The following is a 19575-nucleotide window of genomic DNA, read 5'->3' on the forward strand; positions in this document are numbered from 1 at the left end:
AAAAAAATTAAAAAAAAAAAGAAAAGACCTTTGGGCTATGTCAATGTGTGATTTGTTGTCAGCTCCCAATTCAAACTAGAAATGGTGTTCCCCCACAGAAAAGAGGGAAGTAGACAGCCCCCCTCACCCCTCTTTTCTCAGGACTGAAGCATGAAGAGAAAGTACAGCTCTGAGCTACAGAACACTGATGCCCAGGGGATCAGAATGCGCCACCAGGGAGCTCAATGAGGAAGAGCTCTGCTGCTGGACAGGCAGAAAGCCACCTCTTCCGTGGCCTTGCTGAGCCTGACAAGCAGAGCTGGAAGGAAGCAGGCATCCCTGGTGGAGCAGACCGCCCGGGCGAGAACAATGCAGGGGCCCAGGAGACTTCAGACTGTTCTCTCGGCCATGCAGGCCCACCCCGAGTCACTGCTCTTTCTTTAACCCATTGTAGTCCTGCTTTTGGACAATGAATTACATTGTCACCCTATGAGTTAGTTAGTTTGTTGTGCCAACCTGGCTGATAAACACATGTGGGATTAATTGAAGGGCAGAGAGATAAATGGCTCGGTGAGCCTCGCCTTTCTTGTTCTCGGGTCCCTTGCTCTGTGATGGTCGGACCAGGGTGCAGCTGCCTTAGCCAGTCCCCTGCTTCAGCTGGCAAGGCTCACTTCCTGCAAGATATCCTCAAGCAGAAGCCACATGGACCTACCCCGATGCAGCCCTGGGTGCTGGAGCAGCTGTGTGGAGACCCCTGCCAGTGCTGAGACGCTTACACGTTCACTGACTCAGCTTTCTCCTGCAGTCGGCATCATTGCGTCTGGTTTGTGAGATGGAGGAGGACTTTCTTGATTATTGTTGGACATAAGGGTTGATGTTGGACTTGTGGGCTTGGGCAGCACTGGGTTGGGATGTTTTCTTGATGCGCACATAATCTTTATATAAAACTCTCTCTTATACACGAGTTTCTATGGCTTTGTTTCTCTAAAGTACCCAGACTGATACACTCTAGAAGAGGCATATTAGTTTCGAATTACGGAGAAAAGGAAAGCATTTTAGTATGAGACTTTGTTTAATACGTTAGCTGCTTTTGTAACTCAACAAATCTTGGAATCAAATGCCAAATTCAAGCCTTAAAATGGGCTTCATTTTCCTATACTGATATTTAGCCCAAGTGACCCTTACAGAGTCAAGATTCTAGTGTCATGGTGAGTATTCGAGATGAGGGCCAAGCCTCACAGAATGGTCTGAAAGGGTTAATTTCTATCTATGTATGATTGCATTTGGATGGCACAGGGTAGAAAAGATGTTTAAAATACTTGTATTGGAAAGTTCAAAACATAATCTGTGTCAGCGCCCATGGTCTCACTCCCCTGGCCAACAGCCTCCTCCAATAGTGACAATTTTAAGTGCCTCAGCCTGGCTAACACTCTATGCTAATTAGTAAAGGGTATACAGCTTAAAAATGATTATTAATTGGGGATTAATACATGAGGGACTACCCACCCCACAAAAACCAATTATTTTTTCAAAGCTATATATTTAATTTTTTTTTAACAAAACAACTTTATCACCTTCAAAGTACTTTCCATTACACTTAATCCATTTGTCAAATCTGTGATTCCATTCTTGGAAACGTTTTTCAAACTCATCTGTTTGGATGGCGGATAGTACCTCTTTGTTATTTTCTTCATATCTGCTAGTCTTCAATTTGCTGACCTTTCATGTCCCTCTTCATTTGTGGAAACAAAAAGAAGTTGAAAGGAGTGAAGTCAGGTTCGTCAGGTGAGAGGGGCAAGAGAGGCATGCTGGTTTGTTTTTCCCCCCCCAAAACTGGAGCACTGAGATGGCGGCATTAGCAGGTGCACTGCCATGGTGGCAAAGCCAGTTCCCTGTCTGCCACAAATCAGGTCTGCTTTTGTTGCACACTGCTATGCTATCTGTTCAGAACCTTCAATAAAAAGCTCCATCAACAGTCTGACCTGGTGGGATGAACTCCAAATGCACTAGGAGTTGATATTTTTGTCTGTCTGGGAAGTTGACGGATGTCCAGGATGAGGTTTGTCATCAACTGGCATTTTCCCTTGTTTGCAATGAGAAAACCACTCAACTTGAGTTTTTCCTTGTAAGCTGTGTTCAACATCGCAAAAGTTTCTCCAGCATTTTTTTTCTTGAGCAGGAAACACAATTTCACAGCAGCACACTGTTCTCTTAAATCAGTCATCAAAAAACCCCGAGGTTTGAACAAAACTGCTTTTATGAAAAAAAAAAATCACAGTAACCAGAGTGAACCTTCCCAGGCAGTACCACTGGATGCACTAACTCAGAGCGAATTGCGAGTTGTTCACCTAGTAGGGAAAATGCATCCTACAGAACCTCTGTCTAGCAGAACTTTATTCCATTTTTGGGGGGTACCCCTCACATATATCATTCCATATTTCAATTACATTGAGTAGAATTGTACTATTGGTACCACACTCAGTTTCCAAAAATTCTTTTTCTACATGGACTCCTTGACATTGTCTCCCTTGTTAACATTCCCCACCAATCACCACGGTACTCACTTCCTCACTCCCCCTTATTCGATTTGCTGTCCCTGTAAGTTCATCATACTGAAAAACCAAAAAGCATATAACACAGCTTCAAGAGGGTGACCGCCATTGACATGACACCTCTGAGATACACTGTAATATGAACAAACAAAAACCAAACAACACACTAAAGACCAAAAATACAGAAAATTTTGGAAACCAGGTCAGGTCCAGCCTTCCTCACAGAGGGGAATCTACTGACAAAAAATATGGAACGCTTCACGTCATGTCATCTTTGCTCAGAGGCCATGCTAATCTCTGGATCGTTCTAAATTTAGTATCTGTGTTGCATAAGTGAGCACTCTATGCTAATTTTGATACACTCAAAAGAACAAACAAATCTGTCTTGGAAGAAGTACAGCTAGAATGCCCCTTTACTAGAGGCAAGGATGGCGAGACTTGTGTCACGTAGTGTGGCCATGTTCTCAGGAGACCAGTCTCTGAGCAAGGACATGGTGCTCGATAAAGCAGAAGGGTGGCAAACAAGAGGAGGGCCCTGCACAAGCTGTACTGACACAGTGGCTGCAATAACTGGCTGAAACAGAAATATAACCGAGAGGGTGGCGCGAGACCAGGTGGCGTTTCTTTCTGTTTGTATGCAGGGTTGCTGCGAGTCAGAACCAACCTAACGGCACCGTACAACAACAACAACTTGTAAATTAAATGTTCTTCTCCACGAATTTGATCCATATCCTCATGGGAGGACTTTTTCTCTAGGTTCTTGGAGACCTATCACAAATGTAATCCCTTCTTCCACACTTCATCAAATTTGTTTTCAGCAGTTGTAGCAACCCCATAAAATGTTGTGCTCCTCATTGGTGCTTAGAATATTTTATTGGTGTTGGTAACTTGTGTTTTGTCTAATCTTTTTTTACTATTGTGTTAACTTTTCTGGTGCAAGAGGGGTGCTTTACTTATTTGCTTTAGAAGCATTAGTTGGCATCGAGTCAATGCTGACTAAAGAATCTGACCCATGTTTGTCAGATTACAACTGTGCTCCATACAGTTTTCAACGGTTGATTTTTCAGAGGTGGAGTGCCTGGGCTTTCTTCTAAGATGCTTCTGGGTGTACTTGAACCTCAAACCACTCGCTTAGCAACTGAACTGTCTGCACTACCGAGCTATGCTTCTTCCCCAAAGTTTTCGCCACTGAGTTCGATTCTGTCCAAATGGTTTAGAATGATACCACAGTGTGTTGGTGGCTTTAGCCTTAATGGAAGCAGATCGCCAGGCCTTCCTTCCACAGCACTGCTGGGTGGGTCTGATTAGTAATTGTGTGCAAACCTTTTTTACCATTATAACTTTATACATGGCAGTCACACAAACATTTTTCTAAGTACTATCCATTATAGTATACATCATAGAACTCATGCTTACAAGGGATTCTAGGTGGTATAACTGATGTAAAGCTGGTATACCTACTTCTGCTGCCCTCGCAGACAATCCCTTTCCCAATGTAGCACATTGAAAAACAAAACAAAAACAAACTCACTGCCACTGAGTCAATTCCAACTCGTAGCAACCGGTAAGACAGGTAGAACTGCCCCTTTTGAGCTTTCGAGACTAACTCTTTACGGGAATGAAGTCCTGTCTTTCTTTCTTGGAGCAGCTGGTGGGTTCCAAACTGCTGACCTTGCGGATTGCAGCCCTGCTTGCATCCCCTGCGCCCCGGCTCCTGTGTAACACACTGTGCAGATTTGCATTGTGCTTCTAGATGAATTTTTCAAAATATTTCTTTCTTCTCAGTATGATATATGCTCTCCAGAAGGAGAAAAGCTTGAAATGTTATTACAATTCTCTCTGCAATTCCCCTCATGACACAAAATACCCTGGGCGTGAATTTGCTCAAAAAACCAGGTCACTAGCTGGTTAATTCTGGTGGTTATTAATGAGCCAGGAGGCACTGACATTTACAGGTTCCATCAAAAAAGTATAACTACAGGTTAATAAACATATGCTCTTGCTGCAAGTTTTTTGATCCATCAACTAATTAATACATCAGAACTACTCATCTTGGGAAGAGCTGAGCTTCTCAGAATAAATTCATCATATTTTCAGTTGAGTTTTAAAAATTCCTATCCAAGAGCCTTGTTCCAATGTTATCATTTTGCATTAAATAAAGTGAATATGTATTTGAATCTTTCCTGAAGAATTTTACCCCTTAACTTTCTAAATATGCTTTCTGTGAGTAGTTTCAGCTCGGTGTAGAACCAAACATTGCTAACAGGGCCTGGGGAAATACCCCCGATTCATACCAACCCTACGCGCACCAGCAAGGAACCCTGCCTATTCCTCCTGCGACCTCACAGGCATTGCTATGGGTGAGTTCATTGTTGCAGCCACTGTGTCCGTCCACTCCTGGAAGGTCTTCCTCGCTTTCTGTGACCCTCTCCTTTATCGAGCACACGATTCTTTGCCACGACTGGCCACTCCTCACAACACGCACCACATATGTGCCATGGAGTTTTGCCATCTCGTTTCTAACGTGCATGCCAGCTATACTTCCTGTAAGACAGGTTTGTGTGTTCCTTTAGCAGTTTACAGTACGTCAATATTTGCGCCCCCCCGCCCCGCCACCATAATTCACCTACACTGATTTTTCTTTGTTCTTCCTTATTCATTGTCCAGCTATCTCATGCATATGAAGTGATTCAAAATCCCATGGCTCGAGTCAGGTGCATTTTCGCTCTCAAAATGTCATCTTTACTTTTTAATACTTTCAAGAAGTGTTGTGCAGGAGTTGCCCAATGTAGAATGCCACTTAATTTCTTGAATGCTGCGTTCATGGACCTGGATTATGGCTCAGAGTAAAACAAGATCCTTCACAGCGTCAATCTTTTCTCTGTTTATCTGGATGTGGTCTATTGGTCAGTTGTGAGGACTTTGGTTCGTTACATTGAGGTGGTTTAATTCCTAGTGAAGATGGGATTCTTTGATCTCCATCAATGCAACAGAACATTGGGTCCCGGGGAATCAGTAGGTGCTTCAAGTTCTTTTTTCATTCAGCAAGCAAGTTGCATCATTTGCATATCCCAGGTTGTTAATGAGACGCCCTACAATTCTGATTTTCTTGAGAGGTAGCATATCCAATCTGTTCTATGGACAATGTTGCAATCTTAAGGTGGGATTTATTAATTTGTGTCTTGGCTCTCATGGACATGTTTTCCTTTTCCTTAACATCAACTTGAACTTGCAGCTGCCATGAGTTGCAATGAGCTCTATGGCAACTGGTTGTAGTTTCTTCTGAATATCCAGGGAAAGCATGATGAGAGCTTGAACGTGGAGGAAGCATTGGACATGATAAACCAACAGCCAAATACACACTGCCATTGAGCCAGTTACGAACTTGCTCAATTTGAAACATATCTAAAAGGTAGAGTTCATATAATTTTTTTTTTTGGTCAGATTGAATGATGAGCTCCAGTTTCTGTTTTTCTAAGTAAGGACAAATCTTACTCTAAACTCAACTAAAAGAGAGAGACTACAGTCTTTTAAGGAAAGAAAATATTAAATACAATTTTTATACCTTTTATACTTTAATTATGAGGGTAAAAAGTTAGACCGGGGGTGGGTGGGTGGGGGATGGTGTGAGGCTTCTAGATGAAAACCTTGCTTATCCTTGAAAAATGAGCAGGTGCATTGCTGTTAAAAAAAATTCCTTGGCACAACTTTCTTGTTTTCTCACTAATGCCGTTTTCTATTTTCTTACAGCTTCTTCACAACCAACCCTTGTGATCATTTTGTGTTGTTTGAGAAAATATGTCAAGATCACCCAAAAAAACAATGGCCATAACCTTCTGAGCTGACTTTGATGCCTTGGATTTAACTGGCCCAGAAGATGCCCTTTCCCCTGGACCTTTGTTCTGGGAAGGCACCCAAATGAGACGAAGACAACTGCAGTACGGAAAGCACGTGTCCTTGGCTATCGGATTGCCAAGGCATGTTGACTTTGTATGTCCCATAGTGCCTACGTCATGACTTTAACACTGGACATGTGCAGTCAAATCAATTTCTTGATGTGGTCTTTTGCTTTGATTAAAAAGCAACAACAACAACAACAAAACTGGAAACATTACTTTAGCTCTAATTTCCTATCCCAAAGGGCTAGCAGGTCCTTCGGCTCCTGTGCTGCAGCCTGCCCTGGGATGGGTACATGCCCGCAAGGATTAATCAACTTACTATGCAAATAAAGTTAGCATCGACTATATGGCTGAAGTTACCATCGCCTACTTTACCAATGAAGTGTCTCTGGCCTACTGAGAGGGTATTGGTCAATTTGTGGCTCTAGTGGGAGCACCATGTATTAAAATTGGTGACAAGTAGAAAGGAGAAAAGGCAAGAGAGAAGACAGAAGAAACAGAAAGAGAGGAGGCAAGGAAGGTCCGAAAAGAGATGTAAAGGCTGTAACCTGGCAGGAAGGCCAAAGGCAAAGGAGTCTGACCTGAGAGGGATAGCAGGGTAGGAGTCTATCTACAGGGGGCAGAGAAAGGGTGTGCATGGTAGGGAGTAGGGTCGGCTTGCTTGTAAGGCAAGGAGTGAACTTTTGCATGAGGCTGAAGACTGCCTACAAGATGTCTGATCCTGAGTCTTAGTTCTGACCCTGGGGTGTATCCTTAATAAACGGCTTAATGGTAAGTGTGGTCTATAAAGTCTCTGAGCCCGTTGCCATGAATTAAGGAGCCCCGAGAGTGTAGTGTGAGCCCTGGTGGTATACTGGGAGACCTGCCAGTGCACTGGTTATGCATTGAGGTACTACCCTCAAGGTCAGTGGGTCAAAACCCTCAGCTGATCCATGAGGTCACTACGAATCAGAATCAATTAGATGGCAGTGAGTTTGGGTTGTGTTTCTTAAAAGGGGGGAGGTGTAGTACGTTACACATTGGACTGTTAACCACCAGGTCAGCAGTTCAAAACTACCAGGTGCTCCAAGGGAGAAAGATGAGGCTTTCTAATCCTGTAAAATGGACAGTCTTGGAAACCCACAAGGCCAGATCGACTCTGCCCGACAGGGGTGGCTGTGAGTCTGAATAGACTCCATGGCAGTGAGTTTCTAAGCAGAGAAGTAGAGCGTGGCATGGGAGCAAGGGATGGTGGCAGAATTAATACGGAGGTTGGGGAGTACAGGTTTGTCCGACTTCTACCTCATGGGAACTAGCTTTGGGCTGATCTTGGATACTACGTCCCCTTAAGTTAGACAGGGTCTGACGCTACTGCCACCATTTTACAGGAGAAGAAACAATAGCTGAAGAAACAAAGCCCTCTGGTACCGCACACCTGATGGAAACCATTATGCTGCTGTTGGTGCGGATGCGGAGTCTCACAGCCCTCCTGAGGAAGTTCCCCAGGCCACAGGACTAGCGCTCTTCTCTATCATGTTTAACAAATCATTTAAAAAAGTGACTCGATGTATGATCACTTTACTTTCTCTTGACTCCTAGGGGTAAAAATTGTCCATTCAGTCTTTCATAATTTCTCTCTTTGCTTCTAGCTAATGATAAATGTTCTTGCTGGCAAAGAATACGCCAAGGAAATCACATGGCTACACATCTGCCTTGTAGCAGTAGCAACAATCATCGAGAAAACGAAGGTTGTGACGCTTATGAAGCATCGCTGCAGTAGCTTTCAAAGCAATGCTTTTATACAACATGTGCTGGGTACTGAAAAACTAGACACACCAGAAACAACCACGCTCATAGGGATCTGGCCATAGGCTAAGAGGAAGCTGTCAGAACAGATCAAGGGAATACATCCTGCTTGAAGATCAGGAACGCTGTGTCAGGGTTATTTTTTCATCAAGTGTAGTCAATCTGTATGCTGCGCAAATAATCCGAGAGGCTGAACTCTATGGAGGACATGGCATTGGGGTCGGCGGAAGGCTCATTAAAAATCTGCCCTACGCAACCAACACAACCTGACTTACTAAAGGGAAGAGGACTTACTGATGGAAATCACAGACTACAGTCTGAGTTACGATTAGAGCTTCCGGTAAGGAACACAAAGATCATCACAACTGGTCTAATAGACAACTTTATGATAAACGCAGAACAGGCTGACACTGTCGAGGATGCAGTTTTACTTGGATCCATAATCAATTCTCTTGGACCAGAAATCCGAAACTGTACTGCCTCGAGTCCATCTGCTGCAGAAGACTTCTTGAAAGTATTAAAGAGCAGAGGCATCATTTTGAGGACTTGCGATAAGCCAGGCTGTTTTTACTCCCTGCATCTGCATGTGGAACCTAATAATGAATAAGGAACGCGGAGGAAGCACTCATGCCCTTACATGAAGGTTTTGGCAAAGACGACCGGAAGTACCATTGACTACTGTGCCTCAGAAGCAAGGGTGATGCACTTTGGACACGTCACCCTGGAAAAGGACGTCACGGTGAGTAAAGATTAGGTTAGGATGCTTGTTCCTGAATAAATCATGCTTAAGCCTGTGAACGTTTTCAGTTTTGAGAGAAAAACCATGCCCTGGCATTTTCCCAACAGGCCTTAAACCCAAACCCCAATGTTGTAAAGAGTAAAGGGTTAAGATTCATGGTATGACTGAAAAGGTGGGCTGATCAAGTTAAACTGATAGATTAAGAGTTCTGCAAAAGAGACCTTTCTTTCCATATGAAATATTTTGGCATAGCTTTCCAAATATACTCATAACATGAGATAAATAAAAAAAAGTATTTCTACTATGCTTCCAGTTCATCACGCATGGGCTTATTACTAACATAAGTTGCATCACCTGTCTCTGATCAGCAAAGGGCTATAGGTAAGTTCTCTCAGTAATACACTTAGTCTCCTTGGGGTGGCTTCAAAATCACGTCCAATCAATATAGTGGCTTCTGAGTGGATCTGCTCGATCAGTTAAATTTCAGGCAGAGAGGTCAGCTCAGACTTTGGAGCCTGCTTTTTGGAATTCCAAAGGGGGTAATCACGATAGACAGGATGATCACAGGGGCTTATTCGGAAGGAAGAAGTTTTAAGAAAATGGAAAACCATCTTGGTGAGAAAAAGGCCAGGAAAGCTGGACCAAGGAAAACGTCCCATCACAACAATCCGCCTGCTCATTATCTGATGGCAGCAGGGGCTGCGCTCCTAGAATTTCACAGGGAAACCTGACCTCATCCACCCGACAGCCCTGACCTTGACCCCTCAGACTTCTTTGTTCCGCAGAATCAAAGAATCTTTCCAATGTGCCATGCTGACGTGGTGCACGTGGAGGAGTACTTGATCTGTGGGAGAAGCCTAGAGACAGGAACACATTACCTTCACAAGAGTGTGTAGACCCATCTGGAGGATACTGAAAATAATAGCTTCACATTTACCTATTTTCTTGTTTTTTCATAAAGGTTCCTATTAAGTTGTAACAATACTTTTTTTACTTACACTCATATTCAAATTAGACAGAAATCTATGTGTCCTCATTCTCCAATACTTTCTTTAATAAAATATGAAAGAAAATGAGTCAACCTAACCCATGGTGATAACTGGTAGCATATCTCACGGTTTTCCGGGTTTTCCTGTTAAGATGCTGAGAGGCAGGCAGGAAGTTTAGCACACCGACTCATAGACAACTTTTTCTATACTTAGTAAATAAAAAAATGTGCACTTATTCAACGCTCAGGTATGATGATGTTATTAAATGTGTTTAAAATATGCTAAAATATGTATCACATGCCCTATGAAATAAAAACTTCAAAGGACCCTACACAATTCTTATGCTCACTGATGTTCATAAACACAACCAAAACACACCGATGACTCCGGTGACTACTTTCTGTAATGTCGTAAACACGCTGATGAACTTTCCTATTATCATAGGTATCTTAGAGCTGGTCGATCTCACTGGTGAATCGAACTCTTCATCCCGAATAATTATTGTTAATCTATTGTAGCTAACACTGTTACAGTCACACTAGCTCTCTGTGAGGGAGACCAGGTAACACAGTGTTCAAGCGCTCAGCTGCCAACTGGAAGGCTCGAATCCACCAGCTTTCACGGCAGGAGAAAGATATGGCAGTCTGCTTCTGTAACGATTATACAGTGTTGTCAAGCTGTCATCTTTACTAACGATAACATGTACCAAAAAGAGAGAGAAAAATGATTTCCATTAAAATAAAATTTAAAGAGAGAATGACCATATGTACATCGAATAAGCCACTGAAATCTCAATAGCTACTGTCATATCATGATCATTTTATAATTTCTGAGATTTATTCTTCTACATTTCAACTTAACAGAATGTCATCAGCTCACATGGAAGCCATGTGAGGACATGAGATGATCACAAGTGAAGCACTGCCCTGATGACTGTTTTATTTCATTATTCCTGTTTGCAGGTGTGTAATACAAATGTTCTCTGAAAAGCCTTTCCACACTACTAGAACACCATTAATAACTTCTGCCAATATAACAAAATCTACATACAACAACAAGCCAATGACAAAAAAAAATAAAAGCCTATAAATAGCTCAAGGTCATTTGTTGACCTTTGCGAGAGTTTTCCAGTCCAGTCTGATGGAGTGCCACGCCCTGGTCCCACAGTCAGTTTTTGGTGTTCCCTGGGGACTTCATTGCTGTTTCCCTTGCTGCTTGGTTGCCTGTCCTCAGTGTTTCCTCTCAGTGTGGGGGAGTCAGATCGGACACGATTTAGGGTGGGCTTTTTGTTATGTGCATTTTAGTCCAATTAGAAGAAAGTAGAAAACTGTAAGAAATAAAATCGTATATTTCAAGCTGGTGTGCTAATATAATATATGTTAAGTCTCTGAAGTCATTTATAGTATGTATTTACATTTTTGGGGTCTGGAAATTGTTTTTCTTGTAATTCGTTTGTAAGCCCCCAGAATCCACTAAATCAAGCTTTTCAATAATTTGCAATAATGCATCCCATCTCACTGGCATCACATAGTAATAATCCCTTGGGATCTTTCTAGAGAAATAAGCATTAGCCTGAGCAAGCAAGAAGATTGGTGAAAAGATAGGTGAAAGAGGAAGAAAATGGTCAAGGTGCATGGAAAGAGTGGACAAAAACATTTGAAATCATGTGTGAAATGTCCTTTAGAGAAATCTAGAAATAAATAGAAGGTACTTGATTTGGTAAGCGACAACTGAGACCTCACAATAAAGCTGGTTATAACTTGAAGCGTTTAGAGTGAGCACTGTGATGGTTAATTTTATGTGTTAACTTGGTCATGGTTTCCAGTGGTTTGAGGCCAAATATTATTTTAGTTGCTGTTTCATATTATAGTTGAATGGAATTAGTATAATTCACTTTCCATAATAAAATCAATCAATCAATCACTTGCAAGGGAAATTTCCTTAGAACAGGCTCTGCCAGTATTTGGGTAGAACTTTCTTTCTTTCTTTCTTCACTCTACATTCTTTCTGTTGCCTGACCTCCAATCTGGAGACTAGAGCTTTTGAGAGTCCACAGCCTCTCAACTCACTACAGATTTTGCCCTTTCTGGTCCCTACAATCACGTGAGTCCATCCCTTGAGTCAAATCTTTGAAGGATATTTTCTCTCTCTAGTCTGTTTCTCTAGACAATCTTGATTAAGATAGGCATCAAAAGCAAATGTAAGTTCATTTTATACCTACATACCAGAGACTCCATATCTGCTACATTCCATAAAATTAAGCACAATTGTACTTTTACTGATTGATACTGAGGTTTTTGTATTCAATGTTTTAGTAGTAATGAAATGAGTAATTTACATCCCTCCCACTGAAAATAATACATATTTGTGATAGCATTAGGTTACTTAATGCCTCTATGCTTTGTATGTCTGATGAGCAACAATATTAATAAGTTTTGCTCCCTTGTGTAAAAACACATTAACATTTCTTATGGGGGCGGCATTAAGAAAAAAGCTTTTAGGTAGTTGTAATTCAGTGTACAAATGTGTAAGAAAAGAAATCACTCATTTAGCTTTTATATTTTTATTTTGAAAATCAGGCAGATCTGCAGGGAAACCAAGGCCCCTTTACTTTCGATTTGAAATCTTTAATTATACATAAGCATCATACATTTGAAAGGCATCCTAAATTAAGTATTATCTTAGCCTTACCTTTATTTACTCTTATATAATTACTCTGAAGAAAGATATAATTATAGCATTATACAAAATGACTAACCCATTAAAAAAATGTTTCCTAAGTGATAAACACGGTACCTATGGATTAAAGAAATAAGTCTCCAGCTGAAATAGCTAAGAGTTAATAAAAAGTAGAACTAGATAGTTTTTCTTCACTCCTTATGGGAAAAATGATCTTATGAAGAGGTGGGCTCTTTTAGAAATATTTTACGAATAAAATTTCAAGATATAATTACAATGTTCTAAATGATATAAAAAAACAAGTGGTTATTTTAATGCCCAATTTAGAGAAGAAAATTCTGAGAAACATGACTTTTGACATCATGGAAAAAGCAAAAGGCTTTCTTTGCCTCAATTTTTACTTTGTATTATTGTGAAATGTCCTGGAGACGGAATAGCAATGTGACATTGTTGTCCTCATCTGAGAAGCGCGCAGCATAAAATTAGTACTCTTACAGAGAGCAAGAAGTCTCCTCTTTGGAAAACAATGAGGCTTATTATGTAACAGGTAGAACGGTAACTTGGCTTCCCTAAATAGCAAAGTGGCTCTAATTCTTTACAGGCATGGCCCGAGATGATGGCCCCAACTGGAATTCTAAACCAAGATTCCCATGATCATAAAATAATTAATCATGTTGCACTCAAGTGATAATATATAGATGTAAATGCCAACTGACTGGGGACAATCAATGCGCAAACCCACGGGATATGACGATCCAGTATTTTACCAACTTGGCACCTCCCTCCCCTCTGTTTGAGGAGTACATTTTAAATGCTCAGTTGGTTTGGTTTTAATCAGTCATCCTGATAGGTATCTATACAGAATTTCTACTACAGGTTTATATAGGCAAGCGGAAAAGAACATAGAACAGCTAAATATGCCTTTACATTTGAACAAAAATGATTTGATCGTGTTTGAATGAATCAAGAGAGTTGTTTCATTAAAAATGAGCCTGAAGGGAGTCAATCTCTGGGATCACCTTACAGCCACTCAAGGCAGAGGCTATAAAGTGAACAGCAACACTCAGGAGGAACACGTACCCATCAGAGACCGACATGGCAACGTGTGGCAGAACCAAGCCCATCAGGCAGGGATGAAGGGGAAGAGGGCTCTTCCCATTGTGGGGAATGTCGAATAAGTTGTTGAATGGAAAATTTGCTCTGTAAACTTCTGTGTAAACCACCATGAAAATAGATAATTTTATTCTTCTTCATCTTTTTTTTTTTTTAAAAAGAAGCGCTTTTTGTTAGCCAAAGGTTTAGAAGGAAGTCAATTTATTTGCAGAGATGGATGAGGGGAGGGATGAGGCTAGCAAAACATTTACTAAGAATTAAAGGTTAAATTAGGTGTTAAAGAAATAAGAAACCAAACCCAGGTTGATGTTAATGAGTATTCCAAGTAAAAGGTACAAAGGCTTCAAGAGAAGAAAGGGAATTAAGGGAAACGTAAGCAATTTAGTGAGACTCTGATGGCAATACACGACTGCACTGCTTTTAGGCTTAGGGAAGTATCAGTGCGCTTCCTCAGAGAGCTAACAGTCTAGGTCCCTGTGAAGAGCAAGAAAGGATGTGGTTAGGTGGTTAACAGTCTCACACACTCTTAGATTTCATTCACTCCACAAATCTTTTGTTACAGATATTCATCGCCAACTAGTTGGCTCCCACTCGTAATGAACTTCTGTGTAACAGAGAACACACTGCCTGGTGCTACGCCAGCTCTAGGATTGTTGATATGTTTGAGCCTATTGTTGCAGCTATGTACTGAACACCTATTGTGCGCTTGATCTGGTGCCAGGTGCTGTGGATTCCTTAGTGAACAAAAACAAGACAATTTCTGCCACCAGCTTACGGTACAGTACTCTGAGAACACAGATATAGGTTATCTAAGCTGGTCTTGGCAAATCGAAAAAGACATCGAAGAGAAGGTGATCTCTCATCTGAGAACTGAAGGAGTAAGATTGATCTAGGACAGCGGTTCTCAACCCGTGGTCATAACCCCTTTGGGGGTTGAATGACCCTTTCATGGGTCGCCAGGTTCATCACAGTATCAAAATACCAGTGAGGAAGCAGCAAAGAAAATAATGTTATGGTTGGGGGGTCACCACCACATGAGGAGCTGTGTGAAAGGGTCGCGGCCTGAGGAAGGTTGGGAACCGCTGGTCTAGGAGGAGCACCTGGAGGAAAAGAGGCAGAAGTGTTGGGATCTATAAAGACTTGGAAGTGAGAAGAGTGAGCTAGTGCTACTGTGGGGACTGGAGGAGAAGGGCCAGCCTGCACCCTGGAGTTCATGGCCAGAGTGGAGGCGGGAGCAGTAGCAAGATGCCAGAATTTAAGTACGGGAATTTTAAGAAAAAGCACGGGAAAAGGCCAAAAACGCACCAGAAAGTGTCTCCTTTTACTGAACAAAGTATTAAAAAGCTATCATAGATCTTATTCTTACATACAGTTGACCTTGAAAGGCAATTGATTCGATGTGGACATTACACTAAGGAAGAGGCTTCAAAATGCTCCTGGGAAAATCCTATGTGTTTCTCCTTCATTCCCCAAGAACTATTTGAAGACCTCTCATATTGAAAGCACAGTTATTTCATCCTCAATAATGATAGGAAAAACCTGACAGACTTCTTATCTTCTCTCTGCAGTTTTTATACACATGCATGTGAGCGTGCACGCGTGTGCATGCGTACACACACACACACACACACACACACACTCATATTCACCAGAGGAAACTTTCTTGAGATTTCTAAAGTGAACAGGTGGGTTAATTATTCCTTCCTGGAAATATGTTGTACGAGATGAATACTATTAGGATACACATGGCAGTCTATGGAACTTTAGTTTTCGCCCAACACTATAGTTTGAATGCATCACATTGTCTTCAGTCTTTTTGGTTTTAACCAATGCCCAACTCTCACATGCATACAATGCGATTAAAAACACCACAGCTTGCGTCAGGTACGCGTTAGTCCTCAAAGTACTATCTGTGCTTTTCAAAGTTTCCAGGAGGTCTTCTGAAGCAGGTTTACCTATGGAATGCGTCCTTTTATCCCTTGACTGTGGCTTACAGGAGCACCGATAATGGGTCCAAGCGATAGGAAATCCCTGAGGACGTCACTCTTTTCTTCATTGGTCATGATGCTGCCTGCTGGTGCGGTCACGAGGGTTTTTGTTTCTTTGCATCAAATGGCAATCCACACTGAAGACTTTAGTCCTTGATCTTTATTAGCAAAAGCTGCACATCCTTCTCACCTTCAGTAAGAAAGGTGGGACCATCCGCATATTGCCGATAAACCTTCCTCCAATCTTGATGCCACCTTTTCCCCCATATAACCCAGCTCTCTGATTCTTTGTTCAGCATCCAGGGGAATAAGTATGAAGAGAGGATACACCCTGAAGTGCACCTTTGCTGATGTTTTAAACCATGCAGTGTCCCCTTATTCTGTTCACACAACTGTCACTTGAGCCAACTACAGGATCAGCATGAGCACAGTGAAGTGTTTGAGAATCCCACTCTTCTCAAGGACATCCATACTTTGTTTTGAGCCACACAAATGCCTTTGCATAGTTAATGAAACACAAGTAAACATCTTTCTGGTAATCTCTGCTTTGATTCAAGAACCATCTGACCTGAGCAATATCCCTTGATCCAGGCCCTCTTTTGAATCTGGCCCGAATCTCTGGCAGCTCCCTGGCAATGTACTGCTGCAATTGTTGTTGAATGATCTTAGCAAAACTTTACTTGCCTGTAATATCAGTCATACTGTTTGATAGTTTGTGCACTGTGTCAGGTCACCTTTCTTTTTAAAAAATCTTTTATTGGGGCTCATACAACTCTTTCACAAGCCATACATCCACCCATTGAGTAAAGCATCCTTATACATTCGTTGCCCTCCTCATTCTCCGAATTCGCCTTCCGCTTGGGTTCCTGGGATCAGGTCAGAGTACAAATACTGCAGGTTATCTATTGCAGTTAGTAAGAAATGTCTAATGCTGCCTCTATGATGGACCAAGGACATACAAAAACCTGAGATATATGAGTGTGTTTTGAGCTTGCACCCAACTGTAAGCTCTCACCTAAAAGTAATCAGTTCTTATGATGTGGTTTTGTTCAATATTTGCCATCATGAGGTGCCCATTGAAGATATGGTGCTATTGCAAAGTGTGGTGAAGAAATCAAATGGTGCTCAACTATCAGAAAGAATAGTGTCTGGGGTCTCAAAGGTTTGTCATAAAATAAGCAGCTATCCAAATGAGACAGCTATGTTCACACAGAAAAAGCACATACTTCTGCGATCTAAAAATTGTCAAAAATAAAACTAATAAGCAGAGGAGAGACTTGTATCAGAGCTTAAATTCTGAGCAACCGATTTGCAGAAGGCTGTGGATGACAGGCAAAGACCCAACATCCACTTGCAGAGTCCCCATATGGGTTGAGCCTCCACTTGAACTGTGGTCCAGGGATGAATAATAGTCTTGTCCTCAGAGTGCATTGGAAAGTAGATTACTACAGACATAATTAGGTTAAAACTCATCACCTTACTTTTCCCACCCTTTTTGTGCCATTTATAACTTGTTCTAGTTTTTATTATTTTCTGCTTTCTTTTGGATTGATGTTTTTCTGTGCTTTATTTGGTTGTTGTTGCTGGGTTTAAAAAAAAATCTATTATCTTCTTTCTATGAGAACCAGGACAGGTCAACCTTTAGAGACAGTAACTAGAGTCTTTAAGGTGATGAGAGGGGGGATTAGTGGGGAAACGGGGAGCTAATAACCATGGACGCAGGAATAAAGAATATTATGCATAACTGATTGTGATAATGAAGGTACAATGTTTTTAAAATCATTTTACTGGGGGTTTGTACAACTCTTATCACAATCCATACATCATCCATTGTGCCAAGCACATTTGTACCTTCGTTTCCATCATCACTCTGAAAACATTTGCTTTCTACTTGAGCCATTGGTATCAGCTCATTTCCTGCCTCCCTCCCTGCCCTCTCCTTCATGAACCATTGATAAATTATAAATTATTACTATTTGTCATGTCTTACACTGTATGATGTCTCCCTTCATCCACTTTTCTGTTGTCCGTCCCCCACGAGGGGGTTATAAGTGGATCATTGTGATTGGTTCCCTCTTTCTACCCCACCTTCCCTCCACCCTCCCTGTATTTCCACTCTCACCAATGGTCCTGAAAGGCTCATCCGCCCTGGATTCCCTGTGTTTCCAGTTTCTATCTGTACCAGATTACATGCTCTGGTCTAGCCAGATTTGTAAGGTAGAATTGGGATCATGATAGTGAGGGATGGGGAGGAAGCATTAAAGAACTAAAGTTTTATGTTTCATCCTTGCTATACTGTTCCCTCACTGGCTCATCTCCTCTCTGCAACCCTTCTGCAAGCCCTTCTGTACAGATGGGCTTTGGGTCCCCACTCCGCACTCCCCCTCATTCACAATGATATGATTTTTTGGATGGTACAATTTAAAAAATAGGTTTAAAACACTGAACTGTATAGTATATGAATTATATGTCAATTAAACAGTTTTTTATAAAAGGAATACTGTTCCTGATGCAGGAACGCATCAAATAAGTGGCATGACTGTTGCCAATCATTTTGTTAAACATATTCTAAAGTATCACAATAATTTTGTCTTATGTGATGGTATTAAGCCTTTTTATTATGATTTTATAATTTACCAAAAGAGATGACCACTTTACTTCCCTGTCTATATATATTTTTAGTAGGACTCATGGGTTCCCATGCTTAGGGATACAACTATATTAAAAGAAGTGTTGAAAAGAAGTATATTAATTTTTTCCGATGCTGATGACCGCTCGGCGATCATGCCTCTCACAAAGGATCTCCTTCACCCCTCTCCCGAAGAGGAGAAGAGAAAACACAAGAAGAAGCGCCTGGTGCAGAGTCCCAATTCCTACTTCAAGGATGTCAAATGCCCAGGCTGCTATAAAATTACCAGTCTCAGCCATCCACAAACAGTAGTTTTGTGTGTTGGCTGCTCTACTGTCCTCTGTCAGCCTACAGGAGGAGAGGCATGGCTCACAGAAGGATATGCTCCTTCAGACGGAAGCAGCACTAAAAGGCCCTGAGTCCAGATGAGTGGGAAGCCATTCTAATAAACCCATTTTGGATTAAAAAAAAAGAAAATGAATATACTAAAACAACAAAAAGCATAATTATTTACATATTACTTAAAACATCATTTTAATATGCTTGTTTTCTAAATTTAAAATAAACAAGTTTGCTTCCCAAATGAAGCAATTATTTTTTTGTAATAACTACTCAATAATTACCATTTTTATATTTTTGAATATTTATTATAAAGCAATGTTATATCAACTCTTCTGATTAGAAAATAGATGCTTGTATGGAAAAATGTAAGCAGCTTTATTTTTAAAAATGATGTGGATGCATCCTATAATAAGAAATGTACATCTAATGATTGTATAATTAGGTGGGAGGGGTAACTGGCTATGATAAGCTGAATGGATCACAGATTTTACTGCTTAAGTTAAAACAGGAGAAAATTAAAGCTGGCTAGCAGTAGAGTCAATGCACAACTCCAACATTTCCCATTTAATTGGCTTTGGAATAACTAATACACGAAACGAATTTACTCTGATAGTACTTCCTCTCTTTCCAAAGACATCATTAGCTTACAGGTACCGCAGAGGCTGCAGACTTACTACTACTCACTCATCAAGTCCACTCCTACTCCTAGTGTCCCATGAAGCCGGGCTAGCAATGGCCTGTGGGTTTCTGAGAGCGTCATTCTTCTCAAAAGTCTCACCTTCTCCAGGGAAGTGGCTGGCGACCTTGACCGGCTGAACCTGCAGGTAGTAGCCCCTGCATGTAACGCACTACACCACCAGGGGCTCTTCGACGTGATAATA

At 41.3% G+C, this 19575-nt stretch overlaps 1 protein-coding gene and 1 pseudogene across 3 annotated transcripts in view; both read right to left on the minus strand.

Annotated features, from left to right (window-relative positions):
* ELP4 (elongator acetyltransferase complex subunit 4) overlaps positions 1-19575 on the minus strand; it is a 245697-nt gene that overhangs the window by 102776 nt on the left and 123346 nt on the right. The gene's annotated exons all lie outside the window — the stretch shown is intronic.
* LOC142447529 (U6 spliceosomal RNA) lies at positions 2774-2872 on the minus strand (annotated as a pseudogene).

This window comes from Tenrec ecaudatus, chromosome 4 (genome assembly GCF_050624435.1).
Source record: "Tenrec ecaudatus isolate mTenEca1 chromosome 4, mTenEca1.hap1, whole genome shotgun sequence".
Lineage (NCBI taxonomy): Eukaryota > Metazoa > Chordata > Mammalia > Afrosoricida > Tenrecidae > Tenrec > Tenrec ecaudatus.